This window comes from Phacochoerus africanus, chromosome 15 (genome assembly GCF_016906955.1).
Source record: "Phacochoerus africanus isolate WHEZ1 chromosome 15, ROS_Pafr_v1, whole genome shotgun sequence".
Taxonomy (NCBI): Eukaryota; Metazoa; Chordata; class Mammalia; order Artiodactyla; family Suidae; genus Phacochoerus; species Phacochoerus africanus.
Window position 1 is genome coordinate 98,252,848 of NC_062558.1, and position 19,030 is coordinate 98,271,877.

The following is a 19,030-nucleotide window of genomic DNA, read 5'->3' on the forward strand; positions in this document are numbered from 1 at the left end:
TGGCAGAGTTCATTCCAACAGGTGCTTAAAAAGGACATCTGTTACCATCAGACCCGGTGATAGTTTGTATGTGTTCAAGCATTTCCTGGCAGTCAAATTCTTAATGAGATTGTTTTTGATAAATATCCTATGTGCTTGCTTGATTTAGAAATCTCAGATGCCAAGAGGGTAAACTCTTTCAGACTACTTTGATATCATTTTATATATTTAAAGTAAGGTGTTATTACTTGTAGCTCTTCAAGCCGCCTCCCAAATCCTTCTATTTGGGCTTTGTAAAATTAGGCTGGAAATGTCTAAACTAGTGATCTTCAGCCATTTGTTGCACATCAGAACTATCTGAGAATCTTTCTAAACCACTTATTCTGGGTCTCAGTACAGATCAAGTCAATCAGCAATCTCTGGAAGCAGCATCAAATATCTTTATATTTTTAAAGCTCCCTGGGTGATTCTGATGCACAGTTAAGGGTTGAGAACCATAGTTCTAATTTCTCTGAAAGCCTCAGGAGGTTCCAGAAGCATAGAAGAATTTTCAGTGGATTAAAATGGTCGAAGGAAGTCTGTAGCCATCCAGTGATTCTGGGGTGTGATGCATTCCTAGCAAGAGTATTGGAGGCTCATGTAACTTGGCCTTGGCTCCTGCCCCTGTTGTCCTAGACTCTCAGGAATGAACAACAGCTCTGAGATGGCTAACAAAGCTTTTTTTTCAAAAAAGCAACATCAACAAAAAGATGCAGAATGCAAAACTTACAAGGTGATTACTCTGTGTTTGCATTTCTACAGCAAAATTCTCTTGACTTTGTGTGTAGTTATTACCTGACTCTATTTTAACGGATTTTTCAGTTTCATGTTCAATAGTAGACATTTTCTCTGTAGCCATTAAAACCCACTTAAATATACACAGATACACTGGAAGCACCAAGTACAGTGAAATAAAATATTTCATATGTTTTAATAAAAAGGGATTGGTAATCTTGTTATCATACTTTGCTAGTCTTCACTGATTACTTTGCCATTATTTCTAGGTGAATTTTTAAAATACTACCTGGTTGGGTGATTTTATCTAGTGGTTGGCGAGATTCCTTTTGAAGAGGCTTTTGGGTAATTGTGCTGTTGATCCTCCATTCTGTTCCCATTTGCCTCAGGTTGTGATTCTTGGGGAAACCAAACAACACTAGAACACTACCAGAGGAATTTCTCTTAGTTTCTTTTTCCAACCAAGGAAATGTGTGGCTTAGTACTTTCTATTTTCTTTCTCACTGGGATAACTCTTTAGAGAGACTGTATGCATCGGACAGACTCACCTTTGTGAATAAATAGCTTTGTTTTTGAACATGGAAATCACCACCTGAAATGACTTTTGTAAAAATGTTAAATCACTACAGGTGATTTAGCTTCTACACCCTAGCTTGTAACATGGAGGATATTTTCTTACTTTTTCTTCGGGGATTATTTGAAAATAATTTGAATCCATCAATTACATTCCACTTTCTTTAGAGCTGCTAATTTGAAGTTAGGAAGGAGACTAAATTACTGGTTAAGTAGATGGCTGTTCTATACTTTTGCCTGAAGGAGGTATATGTGGAACACAAGTTTCTAGCTTACTACTGTGGGGTACCTTGTCCAAGCTACATGCCCGGCTTCATGCAATTCTAAAATCCATCTGTGCAGAAGTGTTTATGAGAGGGATGGTTGCCAAGTACAAAGCAAAATATGTATCAGTAAGGCATATAGTTTCTGAGGTTTGGTTGCTTAAAATCTAGCAAGGAGTATAAAGTTTTTTCTTTTTTTCTTTTATATTTATAAATGTTTGTTTATTTTTAATTAGGGGTGAATCTGTGGGATATAGAAGATCCCAGGCTAGGGGTTGACAGAGCTGCAGCTACTGGCCTACACCACAGCCACAGCAATGCCAGATCTGAGCCGTGTCTGTGACCTACACCACAGCTCGCTGCAACACCAGATCCTTTAACCCAATGAGCAAAGCCAGGGATAAAACGCACATCCTTATGGATACTAGTCAGGTTCTTAACCCATTGAGCCACAATGAGAACTCCAAGTGTATTTTCTCAGCAAGTTGTTTTGTTTTGTTTGCTTTTTAGGGCTGCACTTGCAGCATATGGAGGTTCCAAGGCTAGGGGTCAAATCGGAGCTACAGCTGCCAACCTACACCAGAGCCACAGCAATGCCAGATCTGAGCCTTGTCTGTGACCTACACCACAGCTCATGGTAATGCCAGATCCCCAACCCGCCGAGTGAGGCCAGGGATCAAACCCACAACCTCATGGTTCCTAGTTGGATTCATTTCTGCTGTGACAAGAGAGGAAACCTCCAAGAGTATTTTCAAATGTTCCTTAACTTAGTTGAGGTACAGATTTTTAAAAAGAGTATAATTATTTACAGCTGAGCCTTGAACAATGTAAGAGGGGCTCCAACCCTCCTATATTAAAAAAAATCTACGGATAATTTACAGTGGGCCCTACACATTCCCAGTTTTTCCATATCTGCAATCCCACATCTGCCTGTTCAACCAACTGGATCATGTGGTATTTACTACTGAAAAAAATCCACAGATTAGTGGATTTGTGCCGATCAAACCCATGTTGTTAAAGGGTCAACTGTACTAATTTATATTTTTTTTAGTATGGGGTAAGAACTATAGACTCTTTTTCTAGAAAAGTGCAAATATTGACATACTCTGTCTATATCAAACTTCACAGTGACTATAAACCCTCAAAATAGGTTAACAATGTGAAAATATACAACAGAATAAGGGTGTTGGGTGAAGGAGACAGAGATAATCTATCATTTCTTAAACATGTCTGACATTAAGATTCAGGGGCTGTGGTGCTGGTGATTAGAATCCACAGACAATTGCTACTCTATACAGGGTACTATTTAAATAGTGAAATACAGAACTTTTGAAAACTGCTAAAAAGAAACAAAGTTGCCTAGATGTTCACCTTCTCTTTTCATTTCTGCTTATACACCAAAAGAGGTTCTAAAAGCAATGAAAATGTAAAGCTGCAGGTGTAAAGATGATGAGAACAAGACATATATGCAAAGTCTAGAAACAGAAAAATAATACCGGAATAATCTCAGCCTCCTCTTCTTTATCTAAAACTACATATCTATCCAGTGTTCATTTCCTTCCAGAAATAGATAATAAAAATTAGTTTTTATTTTCCCATCTATCATCAGCTTCCACAAAACCACAGAGTAAGAATCAAGTGTCTTTACGATTCACCACAATTGTATTTTTGTTGTTGCCATATATCCATGAATCAATTCTGTCATTTCAAAATAGCAGAATTGGGTTCCATTCCTTTATGACTGGTCATTATTATTAGGAAGCAAACATCTCTCCTTAATACAGAAAAGCAAATACAGTGATTCAACCCAGTACCAAAATGTATGAAATATAAAATTTTATCTTCACCTTGATATTACAATAACAGAAATGGTTCAGCATTATTTTTCAAAGCAAACAATCATATGTTCATTTTTAAAGTCCAAGAATCCAAAGGAACATAGCAGTAGTTCCAGATGGGATACAGAAACTTGCAATTAAAAGCCAATGGAACAAAAGGCTAATAGGACCCTGTTTGCTTTTGCCCAGCTCATCCATAACCTAAGTGTTTCAGAGGAAAATCAAAGTCTTAGCAACTTCTAACCCAACTGCAAATCAGTTACCACCACCTTGCCTATGCTCATCTGCTCTCTGGTATATATTTTTTCCTGTTGAATTTAGTTTTTTTTTCAGTTCTTGAGGAAATCTATAAAATACAGATTTCACACTTGGACTCTCATCTATGACTTAAGTTTCCTATTCCATAACTTTTAATAAGGAAGATGAGATTCAATCAGACAATCAGTGTCTACTGTGGAAATAAAAATAATGCAAAAGCACATTCTAGCAAACAGCAAAAACTCATGACTAGGGGTCCTGGCTCTGTCGGTGACTTTATACTTCCAAGTCCTGAATTCTTCAGCTTATGGCCTTTATAGAAATATCAACAAGCATACACTTAAACAAATAAAGGAGTTCCCTGGTGGCACAGTGGGTTAAGGATCCGGAATTAAACTGCAGTGCCTCAGGTCACTGCTGTGGCACAGGTTTGATCCCTGGCCTGAGAACTTCAGCATGCTAATGGTGCAGCCAATAAATAAATAAATATATAAATAAGTAAGTGAATAAATATGAATTGTATAGGTAATGTCAGAATCTTAGCTTACTTAAATGTTCTCAAAGTCCTTTCTTTTTTATGTAATCAGACAAGATTAAACTCTATAAATAAATATTTACAGAAATAATTAGAGGGTAAGAATTTTCAAAAAGTTAGCCTTAAGCACAAAGTATATAAACCTGGTTTATGATACATGCAAACTTTAATGCTGGCCATCTACTGAATAAACACTTAACACAGGATTTTATTCAATAATAGTTCCTGATTTAATAAAGCTTGGTGTATTAAGTAACTGGTAGGTCTGGTAGAGTAAATATAAATTCAGCCAGACAAGTAATTATAGAGACAGAGTAGAAATGGAAATTGGACCAATAATACTTATTCATATATTTACCATGGTCATAATTTGGGCTTAAACTACTGGGACTACAACCTCCTTGTGCTACTTTAACTTTGTGAAAATAGTTACTACATGTCCTGTTCTCCTGATTCTAAAATGTTTGGAATTAAGCTTAGTCACTAACATAAAAATGGATAGTCTTTAAGTTTATAATCAAGTCATAAGTCATCTCATTAATTTACTTACTTAAAAATCTCATTGTTAAATAAATTTAAAAGCAGAATCTTTTGACTTCATTTTATAGTTTAAGGTATAGTTGACTTCATTTTATAGAAACTCATCTCCTGTTGAAATGAATTTTCAAATAACATTTTATAAAAAGTCCCTATTACTATATAGTTTTTTTAAAAAACCTTTTAACATAAGAAAACCTATTCCTAAAATTCTAAAAAAAGGAAGGATTTCTAATTTATTTGGCCATAACGTGTATAGGAATGGTCACAATTTCTTTAGCAGGAGTGGTAAAAATTTGAAGAAATAAAAAGTTTGAAAGTAACTTCATAAATATAAATAATTTCATTATGTCAGTTTTCTCCAGAAAGTATAATGTCTTCTTCAGAGAATTTGAGACATCATTAGTTTATTTCCTCTATTCCAAAATTGCGATTTTTCAGAAATATAGCCTTTTTTCAAAAAAGTACTTTAGCCATGAAATAGTTCTACTTAGTTTTCAAATACATTCCTCTGAGGAGATATAGCCAGCAGGAATACATAGAAAAATTGCATTACTCATATCTGCTGCATAATAAGAATGATAGTAATGCAAATATGTTGCATTTAGGAAGCACCTTCCTTTGCTTCCAAGGACTATAAAAATTTCTCTCATTTAATTTATTCTCCCTGATTCTTTATGAAGATGGGATAACAAATATTTCTACTTCTATTTTGCAGCTGGGTAGATCAGTTGCTGATAAGTGATTGATTTAAAAAAATCAAGCACTTAAGAATTAGAACGAGAAATTTTGGGCATGTTTCACATGCTAGCATATTTACACTTATTCCCCAAAATTCAATTTCATTTTAAATAAGATTGTAGAGAATCCCACAACTTTAAATCACTTTTATCTTAAAGTATTAAGATGCTCACATAGTTCAAAATCTGGATCAACACCACGGGGAACTCATCTAATCCAACCTTCATGTTTTTAAAAATGAAAGAACTAAGATCAGAGATGGTAAGTAACTTAACCAAAGTCACAAAGACTCTAGCATAAGGGACAGGCATTTTGATTTGTGGTAACACTTTTTACTATTCTTATATTTGAAAAACAAAGGCAAACATACAAGTTATAAAATATATTTGAATGATACACCATTTTAATACACATTTAAGTCAAGAATGTGACTCCTGTAGCTAAGCACCCATCCTTTCTTGCCTACAATGTGGCCTACAGGTATGTATGCTCCAGTTAAATAAAAGGACTCGAAATGAAAGTACACTGATGCTCAAAAGAGATTTTTTTTTCTTTAATTCAAAGGTTAGAACAGCATTTGTAAAAGATGAGTAAGAATAAAATACCTACTGTTAGCTCAGAATGTATTGACCAATAGGCATTTTTAGTTATCTATTTATTTTTAAATAGATTCCACATAGTAGTTTAAAATGAATTTTTCTTTTTCTGAAATAAGGGCCTAAGTAAATATATATTGCCATGAAAAAAAAATTGGCAAGAAAAGAATTAAAGATCCTTTTTTTTCCCTTTTGATGTCTGTTACTTTAACAAAATTACTGAGCCATAATGAAAAGTTGTTTTTCAGCGATTATTATTTTTAATTTAAAGAATACAGATACACGCATGTATGTATTCAGATGAAAAAAAATTGCTGTCCTCAACTTTATGCCAGCAGAGATATTTTCTTCATATAAATGGACACCTGTCAGAGGCTAGTGGTCCAAGGAAGTTCTGTCTTATCTCAAGGAAAATTAATTTCCTCCTTCTCTCTTTGCTACATCTCAGACTTTCCTCCTGAGTCTTTTGCTTATGTTTGTAGGCTAGGATGGTCCAGACTGACATAGTAGAGCTCCCCAAGGCTGAGGTAAGGTTTAAGAGGAAAGAAGGTGGGTGATTCCTCCTCCTGCTTTCACTATAACAACTCTGCCTGTATCAGCATCCCTCATCCACATCCTAGTGCCTCATGTCACTCCAAAGTAAATTCCCATGACTGCAGAACTATCATCCAATTTCCATGAGGACAGTATTTGCCATATACTACATTTCTAAAGAAGGGAAAGGTAAAGATACCTCAAGTTTCCCCTTCAAATATAAAAATCTCTTTTCTACCACCAAACTAAGGGTAGGTACCCCCAAAAGGGTTTGCCATTTCTTTTTTCTTTTTCTTTTGTCTATTTTAGGGCCACACCCATGGCATGTGGAGGTTCACAGGCTAGGGGTCAAATTTGAGCTGTAGCTGCTGGCATACACCACAGCCACGGCAATGTGGGATCCGAGCCGCATCTGCGACCTATATCACAGCTCGTAGCAACGCCTGATCCTTAACCCACTGAACAAGGCCAGGGATTGAACCCAGGTCCTCATGGATACTAGTTGGGTTTGTTAACCACTGAGCCACGATGGGAACTCCAGGTTTGCCCTTTCTAATAGGTTGTTTTTTATAGGTTAAAATATTGAAAGAAGAGACACTTTAAGCTTAATTAAAACTCATAATTGATCTAACTTACAATCTTAATCAAGGGATCATCAGAAGGTTGAACTAGGAACAGAAGGATTAAGCAGAACTTATGAACACTAGGAGTCAGCTTTTCTTTCTAGACTCTAGGGACCTACTCTCATTTTCATTGCTCCCTTTTATTTCTGAAGGATTTTGCACAAACTCAGAGACAGGTTTTTGCAGATATGGTCATGGTCACAGTGAGCCAAAGGAAGAAAAGGCAGGAAAATGCAGTGTGTGGCAAGAAGAAAATGAGACTATAAGCTACCCTCCCAGGCCTCTAGGAAAGCAAGAAAGAGAGGGATCAGGACTCGGCCCAGGGCCAACCCGAGAAACACCTTCCCTTTTCTGTAAAATGAAGGGTTTGCATTAGATGGATCCATGAAGCGCAATAGATGGATAAAGGAAGCACACTTGCAGCCTGATCCTTCTGGGATTCCAAGTGTCTTGAGAAATAACACACTTAACAGACAGCTCCAGTAACCACAGCTTCTCTTCTGTGGTTCTCTTTCCCACCTTGTCCTCCAACCCCTGGCTCCTGAAACTCTTATTTCAGGAATTACTACCAGGGTCATTCATCTGAGGGACTCTTGCTCTCAGCTTCTGTTACAAAGGAGACCTCTGACTCAGCAGTTGGGAAAGGTACATCTTGATGTTCGAAACAGAACAGTAACTGCATTTCATCATAGACTCTAAGAGACTACAGGTTCCCTCTCACCCAGGATTCATATCAGAATTATAGGTTGAATTAAATACAGATCTTGGGAAATTCAAACTATTGAGTGTAAGATCAGCTCAAGGATTTGTTGTACAATAAAAGGAATATAGACAGTATTTTGTAATAACTGTAAAAGAAAAGTAACCTTACAAATTGGATTAAAAATTAAAAATCTTTGGAAGTAAAAATACCACCCCCCCGCCACCCTGCCAATAAATCTTGATAAAACCTTAGGATTTCAGACCAGGATCAGTAATTTTTTTTTGTCTTTTTGCCTTTTTATAGGGCCGCTCCCGCAGCATATGGAGGTTCCCAGGCTAGGGGTCTAATTGGAGCTGTAGCCTCCAGCCTACAACACAGCCACAGCAACGTGGGATCCTTAACCCACTGAACAAGGCAGGGAATGAACCTGCAATCTCATGGTTCCTAGTCGGATTCGTTAACCACTGAGCCACGACAGGAACTCCAGCATCAGTATTTTAAAAATAAGATTCATAGATATGTCTAAACAGTTAATTACCAAGGTTAATGATCATACATAAGTTTTAATGAACTATTAATATTAATTTGATAAGTATATGATAGATATTTATTACCAAGAGTGCAAGTATCACAGGCAAATGTGTCCCAAACTCCAATTATCCTCAGATAATCTTTGAGGATACGATCCTTTCTTGAAATGGAGAAAGCCTGTGTATCTTTTTCTTAGCAGAGAAAATATTAAGCAGAAAGGAAGAAAATTAAGCAAAAAAATTGCCTTGTCAAATTGTTTGGTAACAGTGATGATACGTTTATCAAATGAATGAAGCCTCAGGAAACAACACATATTTGTTATCAAGTTACTGACATTTGCATGCAAAATCTGGTATTCTATGTTGCAGCCAATACAACTGAATAATAAAGGGTTTGGGGCTTTAAAAAAAATCTGATTTCCATATTTTATCCAGATTTCTGTAGGTTTTATCTAATGTCCTTTTTTTTGGGTCCAGGATCCATCCAGGATGCCATATTTAGTTGTCATAGCTCCTTAGATTCTCTTTGGCTGTGCTATATTTCTCAGACCTTATTCAGGATGACCTTGACAGTTTTGAGCAGTACCAGTCAGAGTCAGGTGTTTTGAAGCCTATTTCTCAACTGGGATTTATTTGATGCTTTTCTCATGATTTACTCAAGTTCTAAGTTTTTAGGGAGGATGACCACAGAGTGCCATTTTTCCTCCCATCATATCAAGAATGTATGCTATTGATATGATTTATCACTGATGATGTGGACCTTGATCAACTAGCTGAGATATTAATTCTATAGTTTTATCAGAGTATGTAATTATAGGAACCAATAAATGCAAAGTGAGCTATATTACAATGTAGTCTTCTCCATAATTTTTACCTTAGAAAGTGTCTCCTTCAAGATCAGTTAACTTTACAAAGGCATTATGCATTTCCAAATTACTAGGGTCTTCGCACAATAACTCAAACAGGTCACGATAACATGTACCCATTAGGATTTGCCCAGATGGATACAATGTGCGAAACTGGTGTCTTTCCACACATTTTTCACAAATCACAGGTGTGAGAGATAATAGTGATAAAGGGACAATTCAATATCTTCAAGTCACTACTTCTTTTCATAAGGGTATGAAATTATTACATTAATTGTTTCTCTGAGTGGATGCCTCACTTGTCATGGAAGTTTAGAACCAGCTTGTAATCAAATTTCACTTTAGTTATTCCATTGGTATAGCTTAAACTGAATGTCACTCCTGAGTTAGCACCTACTGGTTTTTCTGTGCTTTTTACAATGGTTTTTAAGGAGGACTAGTCACTAATAGATCACATAGAATACTAAGTGAATTCTTCCAATAAGAAGTTGCAAAACTGTGTACCAAAAATAAAACGAAGTATTTGATTTACCTTACCACTTTGTAAAGCTCCTGACTGACACTTGTATATATCTTACTAAATTGTACAAAATCATTTTCTTTTTATAATTATCAAATAATAGAAAGAGTGAAATGAAGGAAACTGGAAGGTGCATTTGACATATTATGGTTATTTTCTATACCACTTAACAGCTACAGAATATTTTTTCCATGTCTGGCTTTATTTTCCTCGCAGATGTTTCAGAGAGAGAGTTGACCTTTTGGCTACTCCCTACTCTCAGTTCTCTTTTTGCAACCTCCTTTTCCTCATCCAAGTTATTAACTTTTCTCTCAGGAGTTAACAGCTAACCATAATCACATGGCCTTGGTGGATTAAGTTGTTTTTGCAAGGTCTTTTGACAAGAGAACAAGCTGTACTTGTGATGTGAGCATCACCTTGAGTTGCTTCTCTCCCTCCACCAGGTTGAACAATCTGGATGTTGGACATCCACTTAGCATGTTCAGAGATCAGACAGTATCTGATTGGATTCTCAGTCTGATTTGCCCTCTGGTACATTTGCAGATATAATAGAACTGCAGCAAGAGGACAGAAAAACTTTTCTTTGCCCCTTCAGAATAGGAAACTGATGAACTGGAGGTGAGAGTCTTAGAAACCTGTACTGTGCCTTTGCAGCTGTGAGGGGGTGTTCAAGTCAAGTGAATTAGAAGGAAATCAGAGGCTTCAGGAGGTGGGGCTGCAGGGGACAGTGGTATCTCCTTCCAAGTGGGAGGCTGAAGAAGTCACAGAGTTTATTTCTGCAGAACATGGTAATTGCTCAGGTATAGAAAAAATAGATGGAATATAAACTTCTGTGTAAGTATATAAAGTATATAAAATATGAAGTAAGTGATTACAAATTGAGGAAATGTATTCTTAACAGGGATTACTCTATTTTTCAATAGTAATGAAATTATACTATTTCATTGATTTGATGCTATTTGCACAAGGGTACCACTTAAGAAACATAATAGAAAACAGATACATCGATTGACCAATCAATAGTCAGCATATGGACTTTTTTCTTTTTAAAAGCTGATACATTGACCTTCTGGTATCACATCCACTGCTATGTTGATAATTGTTTCAGAAAAGATTCCCACAGGCTTTTCTAGCTACAAAATCAAGTCTCCAGCACAGGCCACAACACAACACAAAATAATCATGAAGCAAATGAGTTGCTAAGCTCACACAATTTAACTTTTTTTTAATTTCTAAATTGTGTTCCAGCCTACGTAAGAAGCTGAAATCACACTCAGATTTGTTTTTTGCAAGAGGCAAAATTCAAAAAAGTTCCACAGACATTAACTTCTAGAGTACTATTTGCTAATTGGAAAGCAAAGATTAAAAAAAAAAAAAGAAGAAGAAGAATGGCAAATTAGAATTACTGCAGCTGCAGTTTTAGGTTTCAGCCTGCTAACAGTTATAGCTGCAGGCCTTGTCATTTTTCTCTAGAAAATATTTATATATAGGAAGTAGAATTCTATTACCACCTGTCTATTCTTAAATATGACAGTTTAGAGTATTGCTAGGTAATTTGTTTAGAGAAAAGACCTTTCTTGGGTGATATAACAAATAGGATTTGATATCTAACATTTCCATGGATCAAGAATCTGCTTACAGGCAAAAAACTCTTCAACCATTAGAGTTTTAGGGCAAGAAAGCCAAACAGGATACTTTCTAGATCCTGAATCTTTGAAACATACTGATAAGTATGACTATTTCTTTAATAGTAAGATCCCAATTATCTAGTACCATCAAGAAATTGGGTGTTTCATGAAGAAGCACATTGTCTAGATTATTGAAGCTTATCCCTTCTAACTATCATGTAGATTTCTCTCACCTCCTCTTTAAAAAAAATAATCAGGGGATCAGCACTTCTAGAATGGACTATTTTCTTTCAAACTGTTTAAAAATATAATTTATTGAACATAATAGAATATTCAGAAGATGACCCTAGATCATCATTCTAAATAATGACTTACTTTGCTCTTACTTCTATTTAAGATGACCTTAATAAAACTTCTATAGTAGAATATTTGTTATTAGTTGCTCAGTTTGTAAGTATTATCTCTTCACAGTGTCTGGAAGCCTGTCTGTTTTACCTCCATTTTTGACCCAGACACACATTTTCTGTAAGTTATATAGCATGACAGCCAAGTTATCATATATTTATAATATAAATATATCATAATAAATTTATGCAATCAGTGAGTACCTAGGGAGGGAATAATGTGATTAAAACATGTCTGGAGCCACTTTGCTTTGGAGAAATTCCATATCCATCATTCAATGACTACATGAGTTGAATCCCTCTGTGCCTCAGTTTTCTTTAACTGTTTAATGGGCACACTAACCAAGCCAACTCCATTGAATTGTGGTAAATAGTAAATGAAATAATGCATGTGAAATAGAACTGTAAGCAATCAGTATAATAATAATAATAATAATAATACAAGAAGACTGTTACCTTTCATGGAATTTTTACTGTGTGCCAGGTACAATTCCTTGTTATTACAAATTGCCTGATTTTCCTATCCATGGACTTTTGGCTACTCTAAGTTGTCTTGTTTTTCCTCCACTGGGTTAGGATCTAGGTAGTAGATTAGATAAGCAAGCAAACTAGAGATAAGTGGTATATTATTATATAGAGATAAAAATTAATTTAGAAACATATATATATTCAAATGGGCCATAAAGTGGAGTTTTATTCATTTTCCTAATATTCAATTTATTAATTCAAAAATTATTTCATTAATGGTTTTGATGCTCCCAGTAGACCTTGTTAACTCTTTCTATTGCTGTATATGTTATGTTTTCACCATTTAATTTCTGAGCCACCTTAATCAGGTACTATCAAATGATTGGTTTAAACTGAAAACAGTGGATTACATGATGAATGGCATATGAGAGCTCTACAATCCATTCTAGAACCCCTATTAAAAGAAGGGTACACGAGGGCCTACTTTGAAATTTAAATTTAATGTACCCTTCACAATTCTACTGGGTGTTATTTTTAGAGAATATGGAATTCATGAGCTGTCACATGGACAAAAGAGAGAAGCACAAAGTTCTCATGTTGTTTCAGCATAAGATCCTTACCTTTAACTATCCCCTGAGCTTGTGGGAGACAGATGATACATCACCTTGCTGTTAGCCCCAGGCAGGCAATAGATACAGAGTCAGACAACACCCATTGTGATCCACAGCCTGGAAATGCCTGAAACAGAGTCTCAAGAGGCATTCAAGAAAGTATAAGGTCTGAGGATGTCCTTTCTGGGGATGAATCATTGCCAAAATCAGAACTGCCAAGAAGCCACTCAGTGGCCTAACTTTGCAAATAGACCCCTCTCCCATTTTCCTGGGGCTTTACTCAGTATGTGTCACTTCCTTAAAGCCACCTTGAGGGCACTTCCTTGAAAATCAGGACAAAGACCTGGCCAAGTTCTAGAGGCACAAAGGATCTCATTGGCTTTATCATGCAGGTTAAATTGCAGATGTCTCATTCCAGACCAGAGATTGTAAGTGTGCCTTTTAGAAGGGAATAGCTGAATTTCAGATCTTTTACTTTCTTGCCCTTGGCAAGTAATTATAAATATTCCTTTGATAAAGGCCTTACAAGATTTATAACATCTTTCCTCACTGAATAATGTTTATTAAAGGAACATTCCCAGAGGTGAGTTTTGAAGAAATAAAATTAATTGAAGAGAGAGAAAAATTCCTTCTTTATCATTTTACTGACACATGACAACACAAGAACAAAGGACACAGAAGATCTATTTTCTTTTTTTTTTTTAGGCTCCATCAAAGCATATTTGCAATATTTCATCATATCACATGAATTTATTAGCTATGCTGTTAATATACAATACAATTAGCATGGCATGGGGATGTTTTATGTCAGTGGAAAAATACTTGTTAAAAAGCTAATGTTTAGAGATGAAATTGACATAGTAAGACTTTGGAATCCACCTATTGCAATCATTTACTGCTATCCATTCTAGCAATATTATCCAAGGTCCATTTGCACCCAATGATGCTGACCTGAAGAGCCTGGTCTGTATCACACGAGTTCTGATTAAAGTCCACAGTCCTCTAGGCATAAACACCCAAGAGCAAGCTAAGACATGGTCAGGAAGAGCATTTGCACTGTGCATATGATCTTAGTATCATTCCATATCTGTGCACGCCACTAAAACTGAATACCTTCTTCTGTGCCTGGCACAGTAAGTTCACTTAGTAAAGAGGAGCAGACACGTGCTCAGGTACACAGCCCAGCGGGAAACACACAGAAGAACATTAAGAACCACTACAGAAGAACCAGAAACATAGGCCTCTCATTCTCAGGCTTGACTTGATCACTTTTTAAATCATGTTTGCCTGGCTGGGACAAATGGGAAAAAGCAGGGGCTTCCAACTCAAAAGATATCCCCTAAAAGTTTAAAAACAGCCCCTTCTCCTTTAAGTTCAGATCTCCTCCTTCCAGACCAGATTCCTTCTGAGATCAGCAGCGCAGTGGCTTAAATTCCTGGTTTAGCTGCTACCTCTTCATTTCGCATCTTTTACTTTCTATTGAAAATCCAAATCAGAATAAAAGACAAAAGCTGTTTTTGAAATTTATACCAAGTTAATGAAAATGAGGCTGTAATGATTATGGCAGTGATGCAATTGAGAATTACAACTGCACAGGCAATTGCATTACAAAAGAAAGGTTTTCTTTTTATTCGGGAAAATGTTACCAGGATTGTGACTTCAGCTTAACCTACCCACACTTGAACTTCAAATTTACTTGCCTTTAAAGAATTCCAAATCATGAGAAATTGTATACCACCTGTTTTAGATTTTCTAACAGAAAGTGAACATTTGAGTTTTGCAGCTAAAACAGACATTAAAGCTATGGCATCGCTAATTTCCTCTGGAAGGGGGAGGAGATCTGAAATTAGAAACATAAAGTTAAGAAGTAACATGGAAATGATCAGTTTTTTCATTGCTTACAAAACAACTCATGCATTACACACAGACAAACAATAACAATGTAACTGGACACATGCACAGTGCAACTTAACCAAGAAGTGAAAAGGGGAAATTTTGTGTTAGACTGTCATCTTGTCATTGTAGCACTATATGGTTTTTATATCTATAGAAGATGCTTCTATTACTTATGATTTTTAGATATTACTCTATGTACTGGGTTCTTTCTTGTGAGAAAATTGCCATTTGTACAAATTATGTATCATTTCTGAACTGAATATATTTTATTATCTGTAGTAAAACAGCACATTATGAATGCATTATATCAAAGGGGAAAAAAAAGAATCTTAGATATGACTGTTACTCCTAAGTGCTAGTTAGGTAAGCAATATTTCCTTATCAGTATTACTTGTAGGATGGGACTGAAAATCTTATAAACAATATGAAAGGAGTTTGGAAATAACTCTTGTCTTCATGTTGCCTTCATATACTATCCTCCTTTGACTATAATTCACTAATATTAATATAATTCACATAATATTAATAATAATTCAATCCCATCAAACTGTTTCAAGGACAAAATATTAAAATTTTCCCACTATATCATTTTCCACTTTTAACATGTGTCTGACAAAATATGAGATCTCTTGCAATTCAGGATTATAAATATATTTTTTAAATGATTTTTATTTTTTCCATTACAGCTGGTTTACTGTTCTTCCAATTTTCTACAGTACAGCAGAGACCCAGTCACACATACATATACACATTCTTTTTCTCACATTATCATGCTCCATCATAAGTAACTACATATAGTTCCCGGTGCTATACAGCAGGAGCTCATTGCTTATCCATTCCAAAGGCAATAGTTTGCATCTATTAACCCCATCCACCTCCCCTTTGGCAACCACATGTCTGTTTTTTTTTTTTTTTCTCCACCGTAACTTTGGATAGAATCTACTGATCTTGAACAACTTCTGCACACTTTCAAAGGAACTCAGAATAAACCTTATGTTCAATCAGTAATTATGACTGCCATATTGACCCAATTCATAAAAGTTTTCAATCTTTTTTCCCTGATTATGATGTTTATTTAAATGATGGGTATAATATCTCTAATAGTCCTGAAAGAAGGCAAACTTCTTTTTTCTCCCTACTCTGGAGTTTCTGTGAAATGGAAATGATGTTCACCTGAACATCCTATAATCAGGGACTCAACCAGCTCTGCAAATGGTTCAACCCCCTGAGAGATGTCTGGGGCAGGCTTGACCCATTTTGCATCTGGTTATGACACATTTTTAGTCATTATTTTTCAGCATGGAAATAATAATTCAGTTGACCTAAAACTACAAAGTACATTTTAAATGTTGGCGAGACATGACCTTTGTTCTGCATGTTTTATAATGGAAATCAAGTGTCTGAGAGTGATAGCAATTATTCCCAGGCTAATAACCAAATAATCCTGCTGTGAGAGACAAACCAATTCTGCAATCTTTTTAGCATTTACCATTTTAACTAACACAATTGAGACTGGTAAATTATCCAAGTCAGTTATGCTAAAAGGCATTTGCTAGACTGTGGTAGATAATTGGAACCAACTAAGACAAGGTAAAATAAAGACCCCTGGAATTATTTTAGGCCAATTATGCAACCTGAGCATTACACTCAAACTATAATTCAAATTTCCTATATTTTCAGCAGAAGCAGTCAGTTATATGATGTGAACTACTCTTAGCAAATTACTAATAAAAACAAGCATATGTCAGCCATTGTTTTAGATGCTGAGAATACAGCAGTGGACAACATACTGAAAAAAATTTGCCCCCCACCCCCAAATGCCTTACTTACTGGTAGGGGAGAAAGACAAGTAAAATGTAGTAATGTTAAATTGTGGTAGATGCTATGCAACAAAATAGAGGAAGGAAGAGAGACTAGAGAGTGCCAGAACAGGAGTTGGGAGGCTGAAATTTTAATTTGGGTAATTAGGGGAAGGTCTCACTGAGAAGGAGCATCTCACTGCAGGGCTAAAGCACATGGAATCTGGGGTTGGAGTATTCTGGGCAGAGCAAAGGGCAGTTGCTCTGAGGCACGAGTGTGTCTGGAATGTGTTACAGTTAGCATGGAAGCTGTAGTGGCTGGAACAGAGTGATGTGGGTAAACGGAGGAAGAGATGAGATTGGGGGCAAGGTAGCTGTCAGAAGGTGTACAAATTACCCACTGTAAGGATTTCACTTTTACTCTGAGTAAAAGGGAAGCTGTTGTGGGGCTTTAAACAGTCTGTTTTTATAGACAATAGGAGGACACAGGCAGAAATATGGAGACAAATCAGAAACCACTGCAATAATCCAGACAAGTAAAGATGTGGCTTGAACTGAGGTAGTAATGCAAAGTGGTTAGTTTGGGGACACAGTCTGAAGGTAGAGTCAATAGTATTTGCTGTTAGATAGATGTGAGGTGTGAGGGAAAAAAAGAAGGGTGATTCTGAAGTTTTGAGCACCCCAAATAGGAACGCTAGCTAGAATTCTATTTATTGAAATATGGGAAAATGTTTAGGTTTGGGGGAAGAGTAGGAGTTCAGTTTTGATATTTTAAGTTTGCAATGTATATGATTTATCTACGTGGATTTTTCAAGTAGGCTGCAGGATGTCTGAAGTTCAAAAAGACATCTGGGCTGGAAATGTAAATCTGGTAGTTGTCACAGCATGTAGATGGTATTGAAAGCTATGAGACTACCCAAGATTACCAAGGACCTACAGCCAGAAAAGAGAAGAGATCCAAGGACTGAGCCCTGGATCACACCAGAGAGATCAGGAGTAGCCAGCAAAGAAGCAGAGATGGAGCAGCCCATGAAGAAGAAAATGCCAGGAGAATATGGGGTTCTGTAAGCCAAAAGAAAATGTTACAAGTAGTAGTCAGTTGTGTCAAAAGCTAGGTATAGGTCAAATCAGAGAAGAAATGAGACTCAATCACTGAATTTGGCTTGTTGGAATTCACTAGTGACCTTGGAATAAACTAAAGCATTAATCCAAGGCAGTATGTTTTTCTGTCAACAACAATAACAAACACACAGAGTTATTTAGTGAATGCATAATATGTGATAGTCATCATTCTAAACACTTTATATTTACTGTCCTTTAATTCTCATAAGGGACAACCCCTCCCTGAGGAAGAGTTTCTAAGATCACATCACTTGTAAAGAATAGAAATAGGTCTGCTATGCAAACAGTCTTGAGTCTAGATTCTGTGTTGCAAATCACTGATTCTTACTATCCACCTCTTTATACATTCACCTATTTACTTACCTAGAATTTCTCATAATATCAGATGTTTAATGTTTCCAGTGGTGAAGAATTATGTGACTCATTGGCCCATAGTATTTATAAGAAAGTAAAAGGTTGTGAAATACAAAGACCATGAATCTGGGTAGCAATTCATGTTATTAGAGTGGGGTTGTAGTTGAGGAATGAGTTCCAGATTGACTTTTGGTTCACTTGCATCATTGAGAGACTAACAACCATTCCTCTGTGTACCCCTCTTCTTCCCAGGAGACACGTAGGTAGCCCCGAACAACAGGAGAGGAGCAGAAGCAAGCTAATTTTTCACAAAGGAATAATGTGCTGCTCCCATGGGTCAACCATACTGACTTCTTAAAAGGGGTCACTGCTGGTGGTGCACTGGCTGTGAGTCATCAAAGGAATGATTCTAAGGGAACATCAAGAGCTGTTTACTGGAAGGCGAGACCTCCTCACTCACTCACACAATCCCCCAACTCCAGGAAGAGGGAGGCAGCTGGTGACTAAACATTCTCATCTCCTCCCTCGGCAGACTCCAAAGTCCAACATAAATGAAGTGACATTTATCTGACTATCCAAACCGTTCTCATGAATACTTCACCAACTCTGCTTCTAGAATTCTGAATTTTGAAAGTACTGAACCCACAAGCGCAAAAGTTTACCTTAATTTTTATTAAAGTTTTAGTATTTGCTAGCTTTTTATTTTCTAATGAGAAAAAAAGACTCCTTTAAGGAAGAAATTGTGTCTTATTTTGCATTTATCACAAATTTAAAAAGATTAAGCCCATAGTAGACATTCAATAACATATTTGACTTTTAAAAGGCCTCATTTTACACCAATTTGTCTTTGTGTGTGTGTGTGTATGGAGTGATAAATA

At 36.2% G+C, this 19,030-nt stretch overlaps 1 protein-coding gene and 1 long non-coding RNA gene across 3 annotated transcripts in view; one reads left to right on the top strand and one right to left on the bottom strand.

The window, feature by feature from the left end:
- The window catches only part of PRKG1 (protein kinase cGMP-dependent 1), a 1,143,802-nt gene that overhangs the window by 51,016 nt on the left and 1,073,756 nt on the right, over positions 1–19,030 (bottom strand). The window lies entirely within an intron of this gene.
- Positions 1–19,030, top strand: part of LOC125115624 (uncharacterized) — a 29,126-nt gene that overhangs the window by 1,210 nt on the left and 8,886 nt on the right. The window lies entirely within an intron of this gene.